The sequence below is a fragment of the Syngnathoides biaculeatus genome, chromosome 2 (assembly GCF_019802595.1).
Source record: "Syngnathoides biaculeatus isolate LvHL_M chromosome 2, ASM1980259v1, whole genome shotgun sequence".
Lineage (NCBI taxonomy): Eukaryota > Metazoa > Chordata > Actinopteri > Syngnathiformes > Syngnathidae > Syngnathoides > Syngnathoides biaculeatus.
This window is the reverse complement of record NC_084641.1, coordinates 11,989,552-11,999,968: the sequence shown is the minus strand read 5'-3', so window position 1 is coordinate 11,999,968 and position 10,417 is coordinate 11,989,552. Positions and strand designations below refer to the sequence as shown.

General features: G+C 42.3%; 1 long non-coding RNA gene across 1 annotated transcript; it reads right to left on the bottom strand.

The window, feature by feature from the left end:
- On the bottom strand, window positions 1-9,513 carry LOC133508093 (uncharacterized). Its single transcript, XR_009796980.1, has 3 exons — window positions 9,434-9,513; window positions 247-387; window positions 1-152 (listed from the first exon to the last, which is right to left on the bottom strand). It is a non-coding gene; the product is annotated as an uncharacterized LOC133508093 (long non-coding RNA).
- Between the last annotated feature and the right edge of the window lie 904 nt (window positions 9,514-10,417).

Sequence of the window (10,417 nt, the reverse complement as noted above, 5' to 3'; positions counted from 1 at the left end):
TAAAGTCTCGTCTTCAAGACAAAGCTCAGGCTCAAACTGTGTGCCAGAGAGACAGAGAGAGCGAGAGAGAGAGCAATAGAGTGAGAGAGAGAGACCTCCTACCTTTCATCTCTTGGAAGTCTAATCCTAGAGGCCTTAATGTCAGTACATTCCTATGTGACACGAGAAAAGGAGGAATCCCAAATGAAATTCTGTTTTATAACACATGAAAATCTCATTCAGTGCAGCATCATTAGAAGATTATACCAAAATATTGCTCTCAATCCTGTTAGCTCACATTGCATCACTATTTGTCGTTGTGGTTGTACAAAATGTGACACATTTGAGAGTTGGAAGGTCAATTGTTTTCCACTTGTACTTCAACAGGTTCCACCTCAAAGCAATATCCTAAAAAACAAAACAAAAACAAAAAGCATTTACTTTGTTTGTGAATGGACTGAGTAATCCTGACAAGAAGCATAAACCTTTTGCCAGAACGTATCCATTTTTAAATTACATTTAGCTAATTTCAAACACAAGGTAACACAAGGTAACTCAATGTTCTTTACACGATTAAAGTATTGAAAAACAATGTGAAACAAATAAAAAAATGAAAAAAGTACAATTTGAACAGTGTACAGTGCAAGAAATATCATTTAAAATTTAAAAACACTTGGGGCTGACTCTGTTGGTAACTTAGTCCCTTTATGTGCAGCGTAATAGCTAAATGCTGCTTCACCAGGTTTGCTTTGGACTTTGTGCTACACTACGACCTGAGTCAGTCGATATCAGAGCCCTACTGGGTTTGTATTTCGAAAGCATTTCTTTCATGTATTCAGACCTCAACAATTTGCAATTTATAGACCAGTAGCAGAACTTTAAAATCTATTCTAAAGATGACCTTTTCATTCTAGTAAGATCAAGCTGCAGCATTTCTGAATTAGATGCAGCTGTTTAAAGCTTTTTGGGGAGTCCAGTCAGAAGACCATTACAATAGTCTAGTCTACTTGAGATAAAAGCATGGATAAGCTTCTTCTGGTCTGCTCGACACATGCAAGCCTTACTTTGGATATGTGTTCAGATGGTAAAAGGAAGTATTAGTAATTGATTTGTTATGAAAATCAAGTCGTAATCTATCAGAACACCAAAGTATTGGACTTGGTCTTTGTTTTTGAAAGATGGTGAGTTTCCAAGAGAGGTTCCGATGATCTTCTCAGCTACCCTCAGATTGAGAGTCTTATGGCAAGATGCCGTGCAGGTTCCGTACCAAACAGTGATGTAATTGGTCAAGATGCGCTCTATGAGCACATGATAGAGCTTGGGGCTTTAGCTCTTCACAGCTTGCTGAGAAAGTACAAACACCGGTGAGCTTTCTTGGCCATCACCAAGAAAGGTAATGTGCACTCCCATGAACTTGGTACTGGGTATTCTCTCCACCGCAGCACTGTTGTTGTTCAGCTACTTCATCTGGCTCCTCTCAATGTGGAGGATCAGCGGCTTTACTCAGGAGTACCTAGTGGATAACCAAGCTTCTCACCCTATCCAAGGGAGAGCCCGGAGACCCTACGCAGGAAACTCATTTCGCCCACTTGTGTCCTGAATCTTGTTCTTTCGCTAATGACTCACAGCTTGTGACCATGGGTGAGGGCAGGAACATAAATCAACTGATATATTGAGAGCTTTCCCTTTCAATTTAGCTCCTTTTTTACCATAATGTCTCTTACCCCTGTCCTTCTCACGTTCCATTCTTCCCTCACTCATGAACAAGACTCCCCGAGGGACACGGTCGAACGCCTTCTATAAGTCTGCAAAAAATATGTAGTGTATGTGCAAACTCGCATACACCCTCAAGGACCCTCCCAAGGGTATAGAGCTGGTCCACTGTTCCATGGCAAGAACAAAAACCACATTGCTCCTTCTGAATCTGAGATTTGACTCCCTGATGGACCTGTCAGGTTTAAGCACCCTAGGAAAGTAAAATTCTCAAGGAAGAGGAACTTCTGGCTCGCGAGGAGAATGTGGGATGTGTCTCTATCACAATCTCCAACCCGTTCTAATCAAATCTCCACATCTCCACTTTTCTGTGAGAAAAATAGTCCATGTGAGTCTTTGCAATGTCTTCACCATCCTCTTGAGATCGTCAGTCTTTATGTTGTCCTCTGCATCACTGTCTGGTGTTTCCATGGCACCCATTGTAACTTGATTGCATCAAAAGCGCAGACAGACAGCAACGACCACACGAAGTCAAAATAGGTGCAAAGACCGCAATAGAATTAAAATAGATGAGACGAGTGCTTTGTATTTGCCGAACACAGTCGTCCATCATCCTTACCATCGAGGACCCTAAAGCCTTCTATAACCTTGGTCAGTCTACCAGCAGCTGCCATACGGTTCAGGATGAAGATGCATTGCTCCTCAAAGAGCGCGCAGACACCACCTTTCAGCCAGGAACACCAGCGTGCTCATTCACCTTACCATCGAGGACCCTAAGGCCTTCTATAGCCTTGGTCAGACTACCAGCAGCAGCCATACAGTTCAGGATGAAGATGCATCGCTCCCCAGAGAACGCAAACACCACCTTTTTCAGCCAGGAGCATGTCCATGGCTATTTGGTTTTGAAATGCCATTGATTAAGTGACTGCGAGTTGTTCATGCACAGCCTCAAAAACACTTTTGAGTCCAATTTCCTAATTTTGACATTGTTGTGGACGTAGTTTATTCTCTCCACGTTCTTGTTGGTTGCACACCATCAACACAGGAAAGATTCAAATCCACCTGCCACTTGGTCAGCCAATTTACACTCACTTAGAACACCCTGGGAACACCAATCCGCAGATGTATGTTGGATTGTTTTATCCTTGGCATTGAGCTGCTCTCTTCTGCGCCATTGTTCAAATGAAATTGCCTGTACAGTAGAAGTTGATTCAATAACAGAGATAGGATGAATAAAGTACAATAATGTTACATTCTTGGGCAATTTATTAAAAAGCCTGTTATCTCCGCACTATTACCAGATGTCACTATGGCAATGGCTTCAATTAATTCTCAATCACCAAAATGATTTTACACATCATTGCTGATAAATTTCCCAATTTGTTTCCGGTTGCTGGCAAATGGAAGCAAGTGAAATACCCGGTGAGAATCAGAAAACAATGGTTTTCATTTTTCAAAAAAAAGTTAATGGATATACAGAATCCCAATTTCTGCATTCATGATCAGGTACTGTTTTACTCATTACTTCCAAGGTGTAATTATCAGGTAATAGTGCTAGTATACTCTGTAAAAGTGGTCTGGGACCCATGCAAATGACGCAATCTTTAGATAAAGCTGTTGCTGCTTGTTCCACCATAAGAAGCCAATTATTATTCTCTCTCAAAATAACTGTTGTTACATGAAACCACTCATCAACCTTTAGCTTCTGGATCACCCTTACCTTTTCCAATGTTGCTCTAGGAGAAAGGGTGCTAGCTGTTACCTCTGTACTTTTCGCAAAGCATCAAAGTGAAGCATGGATTACCGGAGATGTAGACTCAGAGGAAACAGCCCCAACATGGATTTGCTCCTTCATTATTTTCATCAGTCACCAAAGTGTCCCAACTCATGTGCATCAGATTATTAATCATATACCACTTATATACCACTTAATTTGACTAAACACTAAACACTACTCATTGTTCCCCTATGTATCGGACTTGACCATGGGATTTTTATAAATTAAAATTTGGATCATCATCGCACGCATGAGTACCCAATTGTGGCTCATTTAGGTTTTGGATTGCCATAGGATTTTCGTGCATGGCATGACAACATTATGACACCCCACAGATATCTCAAATGCAGAAAGAATGTTCTGATGGTTACGAACAGACAGCATCCCATTTCGGGACCTAACCACTTTAGGGTAGGTATTTCATCTAGGTATCCCTATAGATTCGGTGTCTTTAAATTTTTTCACTAGCCGTCAGCTATTTTGAGATACTATAAATCTCCACCCAGCTTGTTAACCAGTCTTTAGCTCACCTCGCCAATTAGATCCTAGAATGAAATTACCTTTCTTCAATCTTCTTCTTTTCCTTTCGGCTTGTCCCGTTAGGGGTCGCCACAGCGTGTCATCTTTTGCCATCTTAGCCTATCTCCTGCATCTTCCTCTCTAACCCCAACTGCCCTCATGTCTTCCCTCACCACATCCATAAACCTTCTCTTTGGTCTTCCTCTCGCTCTTTTGCCTGGGAGCTCCATCCTCAGCATCCTTCTACCAATATACTCACTCTCTCGCCTCTGAACATGTCCAAACCATCGAAGTCTGCTCTCTCGAATCTTGTCTCCAAAACATCCAGCTTTGGCTGTCCCTCTAATGAGCTCATTTCTAATCCTATCCAACCTGGTCACTCCGAGCGAGAACCTCAACATCTTCATTTCTGCCACCTCCAGTTCAGATTCCTGTTGTTTCTTCAGTGCCACTGTCTCTAATCCGTACATCGTGGCCGGCCTCACCACTGTTTTGTAAACTTTGCCCTTCATCCTAGCAGACACTCTTCTGTCACATGACACACTAGACACCTTTCGCCAGCTGTTCCAACCTGCTTGGACCCGTTTCTTCACTTCCTGACCACACTCTCCATTGCTCTGTATTGTTGACCCCAAGTATTTGAAGTCGTCGACCCTCGCTATCTCTTCTCCCTGTAGCCTCACTCTTCCCCCTCCACTTTTCTCATTCACGCACATATATTCTGTTTTACTTCGGCTAATCTTCATTCCTCTCCTTTCCAGTGCATGTCTCCATCTTTCCAATTGTTCCTCTGCATGCTCCCTGCTTTCACTGCATATGACAATATCATCTGCGAACATCATGGTCCAAGGGGATTCCAGTCTAACCTCATCTGTCAGCCTATCCATTACCACTGCAAACAGGAAGGGGCTCAGAGCTGATCCCTGATGCAGTCCCACCTCCACCTTAAATTCCTCTGTCACACCTAAGGCACACCTCACCATTGTTCTGCTGCCATCATACATGTCCTGTACTATTTTAACATACTTCTCTGCCACACCAGACTTACGCATGCAGTACCACAGTTCCTCTCTTGGTACTCTGTCATAGGCTTTCTCTAGATCCACAAAGACGCAATGTAGCTCCTTCTGACCTTCTCTGTACTTTTCCACGAGCATCCTCAAGGCAAATAATGCATCTGTGGTACTCTTTCTAGGCATGAAACCATACTGTTGCTCGCAGATACTTACTTCTGTCCTGAGTCTAGCCTCCACTACTCTTTCCCATAACTTCATTGTGTGGCTCATCAACTTTATTCCTCTATAGTTCCCACAGCTCTGAACATCCCCTTTGTTCTTAAAAATGGGAACTAGAACACTTTTCCTCCATTCTTCAGGCATCTTTTCGCCCGCTAGTATTCTGTTGAATAAGTTGGTCAAAAACTCCACAGCCATCTCTCCAAATTGCTTCCATACCTCTACCGGTATGTCATCAGGACCAACTGCCTTTCCAGTTTTCATCCTTTGTAGTGCCTTTCTGACTTCCTCCTTAGTAATCATTTCCACTTCCTGGTCCTTCACTCTTGCCTCTTCAACTCTTCCTTCTCTCTCATTTTCTTCATTCATCAACTTCTCAAAGTATTCTTTCCATCTATTTAGTACACTACCGGCACCAGTCAACACATTTCCATCTCTATCCTTAATCACCCTGACCTGCTGCACATCCTTCCCATCTCTATCCCTCTGTCTGGCCAACCTGTAGAGATCCTTTTCTCCTTCTTTCGTGTCCAACCTGGTGTACATGTCTTCATATCCCTCTTGTTTAGCCTTTGCCACCTCTACCTTTGCCCTACGTCGCATCTCGATGTACTCCTTTCGCCTCTCCTCAGTCCTCTCAGTATCCCACTTCTTCTTCGCTAATCTCTTTCCTTGTATGACTCCCTGTATTTTGGGGTTCCACCACCAAGTCTCCTTCTCCCCTTTCCTACCAGATGACACACCAAGTACTCTCCTGCCTGTCTCTCTGATCACCTTGGCTGTCGTCGTCCAGTCTTCCGGGAGCTTCGGTTGTCCATCGAGAGCCTGTCTCACCTCTTTCCGGAAGGCTGCACAACATTCTTCCTTTTTCAGCTTCCACCACATGGTTCTCTGCTCTACCTTTGTCTTCTTAATCTTCCTACCCACCACCAGAATCATCCTACATACTACCATCCTATGCTGTCGAGCTACACTCTCCCCTACCACTACTTTACAGTCAGTAACCTCCTTCAGATTACATCGTCTGCACAAAATATAATCTACCTGCGTGGTTCTACCTCCGCTCTTGTAGGTCACTATATGTTCCTCCCTCTTCTGGAAATAAGTGTTCACTACAGCCATCTCCATCCTTTTTGCAAAGTCCACCACCATCTGCCCTTCAAAGTTCCTTTCCTGGATGCCGTACTTACCCATCACTTCTTCATCGCCCCTGTTTCCTTTACCAATATGTCCATTACAATCTGCACCAATCACAACTCTCTCGCTGTCTGGGATGCTCAGAACTACTTCATCTAGTTCCTTCCAGAATTTCTCTTTCAACTCTAGGTCACATCCTACCTGTGGTGCATAGCCGCTAACCACATTATACATAACACCCTCAATTTCAAATTTTAGTCTCATCACTCGATCTGATACTCTTTTCACCTCCAAGACATTCTTAGCCAGCTCTTCCTTTAAAATAACCCCTACTCCATTTCTCTTCCCATCTACTCCGTGGTAGAATAATTTAAACCCTGCTCCCAAACTTCTAGCCTTACTACCTTTCCACCTGCTCTCTTGGATGCACAGAATATCAACCTTTCTCCTAATCATCATGTCAACCAACTCCTGTGCTTTTCCTGTCATAGTCCCAACATTCAAAGTCCCTACACTCAGTTGTAGGCTCTGTGCATTCCTCTTTTTCTTCTGACGCTGGATCCGGTTTCCTCCTCTTCTTTGTCTTCGACCCACAGTAGCTGAATTTCCACCGACGCCCTGCAGGTTAGCAGTGCCGGGGGCGGGCGTTGTTAACCCGGGCCACGACCGATCCGGTATGGGATTCTTTAGATGAACGCTCATATTTGTTTGGCACAGTTTTTACGCCGGATGCCCTTCCTGACGCAACCCTCTGCATTTATCCGGGCTTGGGACCGGCCTACAGATTGCACTGGTTTGTGCCCCCATAGGGCTGCATTAAATTACCTTTCTTCAATGTACCTAATGAATCCAAGTCAACCTAATTTTTACAGCTGTGAGTGTTCAACAAAACCTGAAATGGACATTCCCACTTGGGCAAATACCAGTGTTTTTTTTTTATGCTTCCCACCAGGATCCAGTCTCCTGTGGTGTCCTGCTGATGTCGGTACATCAGGATGCTCTGTTGGAAAGAATTCTATCCATTTTGAGAATGCATCTATTATGACCAAGCAATACGTTTTTTCATATTGTGTCAGGTAAATTCAATTTGACATTCGTTAAATACCAAGTAATAAGGAGAGAAGACCTTGTTTTCTGTTGCTTGAGCTCAAAGAGAACAAAGAAGAGTCAGGTACAATTCTTGAATGCTCTAAAGCAGTCTTCCTTGAAACGTCTCTTTTTGTTAGATTTAGGTGGTACCTACCGATGGTGACAAATCTAAAGGGTGGGGGTGAGCAAAAACGTGTTTGTGTGACTATGTATCTGCATGTTGTTGGAAAGTTACGACATGTAAACAAATATATACGATAACTACATATGTGCTGAGCAAAGCGTTCTTTGCGAGCAGAAGCATTCTCTTCATTGCAGCAAATGTGAGATTCTCACTTTGGTTTAATTCCATAAAGTTCATGTGGACAATTTGGAGAATGTTTAATTAATTGATTAATTTATTTATTTTGGTGAGTATAATGTTAATGTTACCTGTCCTCCATTTATCCCCCCTGTTGAGACATGCGTTAACTCATGGCTCAATTTAGACAAGTTAATTTGGTACAACTGGTTTATTGTTTGGCCATACATACATGTTGTTTTTTAGTATTTTTCCCATCCTGTTCCATTTTTGGACTCTATTGCTGAATTTCCTGTAATGTATTCCATTCTAGATTTGTAGTTGTATCAACATTATAGTATGTAAGTTTCTTTGGGCTTGTCCCTTTCGGGGTCGCCACAGCGTGTCATCTCAGATGAACGCACATACGTTTGGCACAATTTTTACGCTGGATGCCCTTCCTGACGCAACCCTTCTCAGGGAGTGGAGGCCCCAGTGGGATACGAACCCACAACCCATCATAATTTGCGTTTTTTTTTCCTTTTCCCAATGCAACTTCCTTTGTTATTTTATCAGCAAAGCATTTCCCAATGAAATCATATTTTTGTTTGATGTCTGTGTGACACATTTGGATACACCAACATTTTTTTTTTGCAATTGCCTTTCATTTAGTAACTGAACTAACAATTTTGCATACTTTGCCTGTGGATAAAATTATCTGCGGTTTTTTTTCAGGATTGTGCAAAAATATAAACTGTTGCAAATGCATATTGTTGTCTGTATAAATCGTTAAATTTTTCTTTCATTAGTTTACATGCCTCAGTTAGTGTTAGTTCTACTGTTTTTGCAGATAAGGCTACAGCATATTCTGATTCGGTTTTCCCAAATACGAACACAACATTCCCTATTAATAATGGCTGGTCTTTCATGTCACATCTGCTTTATTTATTTACATTTTTTTTCTTTCTTTCCCAATTTTTGACAATTTTGTTTTGTTCCATCTCCTGGAAATGGCAACATTTGATGGATTAAGAGTTGTACATCAAGACCGTGCTTGTCACGAATGCTTGCGTTATGTTGCAAAATGCTTTTTTCGCTTCAGCCCTCCATTTCAACAATGATGTAATTTTAAGTCTTCCTTATTGTATCATTTTGTGGAATGGAGCTGTTAATTTGGCTAATTTGGTACCCAAATTAAGCATTAATTTGTCAGTCCCAAAAATGACAAATTTTTAATTTGTTTGTGGCTTTAGAGTTTGTAAAATGTTGAACCTGTTATTGGCAAATTTGGAGTTTCTTTTTGCTTTGTGCCCGTCCTCAGCCAGATGCTTTGAAAGAGCCACTGCCTTTCATGTTTCCTTATTAGGGAAAGCTATCGGTACATCATTTAAATAAATCATGGAGTTGAAATGTTGAGTCGAAATGTAAATGCAAACCAAATTTGGCATTCTTTACCCACTGGGGTTGAGAAAAATGCATTACTTATCTCGATTAAGGTGAATATTATTACATCTGGTCTGAAGGAATTAAAGTGTCAGGGTCAGGCACGAAAGGTAGTCTTATTTTGTATGTCCTGAGGTGCAGTCGGCACAGTCCCCTTAAAGGTTTTGTCCAATTCCAGTCTGCCTCAGTTGGTCATTGTTTTATGATGTCATGTCATATTGTGAAAAAGGCAGTTGGGGGTAGAGAGGAGCGTGCACTCACCTCTCTGTTCTTAATTTTCAACTTTCCTTTGTTGTCCTTATGTCAGTCCTGTCTCGTCATCATCTCTTCTATGAAACAACATTTAATTTTCTTTCTCTCAACTTTCTCATCGCTATCATGCTATTTTCATCCAATATTCTCTCTCCTCTCTCTCTCTCCTCTCTCTCTCTCTCTCTCTCTATATATATATATATATATATATATATATATATATATATATATTACTACTCATTATTATTATTTATTTTATTATATACTCATGCAAGGTTTTTCCTCCTGTTTGAGGTTTTGCTTCAGCCACCACCAAAGCTGCATTTCGCTTGGCCAACCAGTACCCATCAGCTGCCACAGGAGTTCCACAGGTCAAAAATGCCCAATGGGACTCCTTTAGATTGACGGTATCCCTCACCATTGGTGTCCACCAATGGGTTTGGGGATGGAACACCACGACAGGCACTGGCCACCTTACGACCACAGCTCCAGTCTGCTGCCTCAACAACTGGAGCTACGGAACATGGTCCACTTGAACTCAATGTGCCCCGGAATCCCTCGAACAGGAACAAATTTCTTTCAGAGGTGGGAGTTGAAACTCTTTCTGATAGGGGATTCTGCCACATATTCCCAGCAGACACTCACAATACATTTGGGCCTGCCACGTCAGACTGGCATCTTCCCCCACTATTGGAGCCAACTCACCAACAGGTGGTGATCAGTTGACAGCTCCAGCTCTCTCTTCACTTGAGTGTCCAAGACATGCGGTTGTAACTCCAATGACAAAACCTCAAACTCTATCATCATCGAACTGTGACCCAGGTTGTCCTGGTGCCAAGTTACCGTATGTACACCCTTGTGCTTGAACACGGTGTCCGTTATGAACAATCCGTGATGAACACAGAAGTCCAGTAACAGAGCACCGCTCGGTGAATGGGCTAGGGTGAGGGGTGGCGTGATTGTACCAATAACGCCCTTCCAGGTTTCACTGTC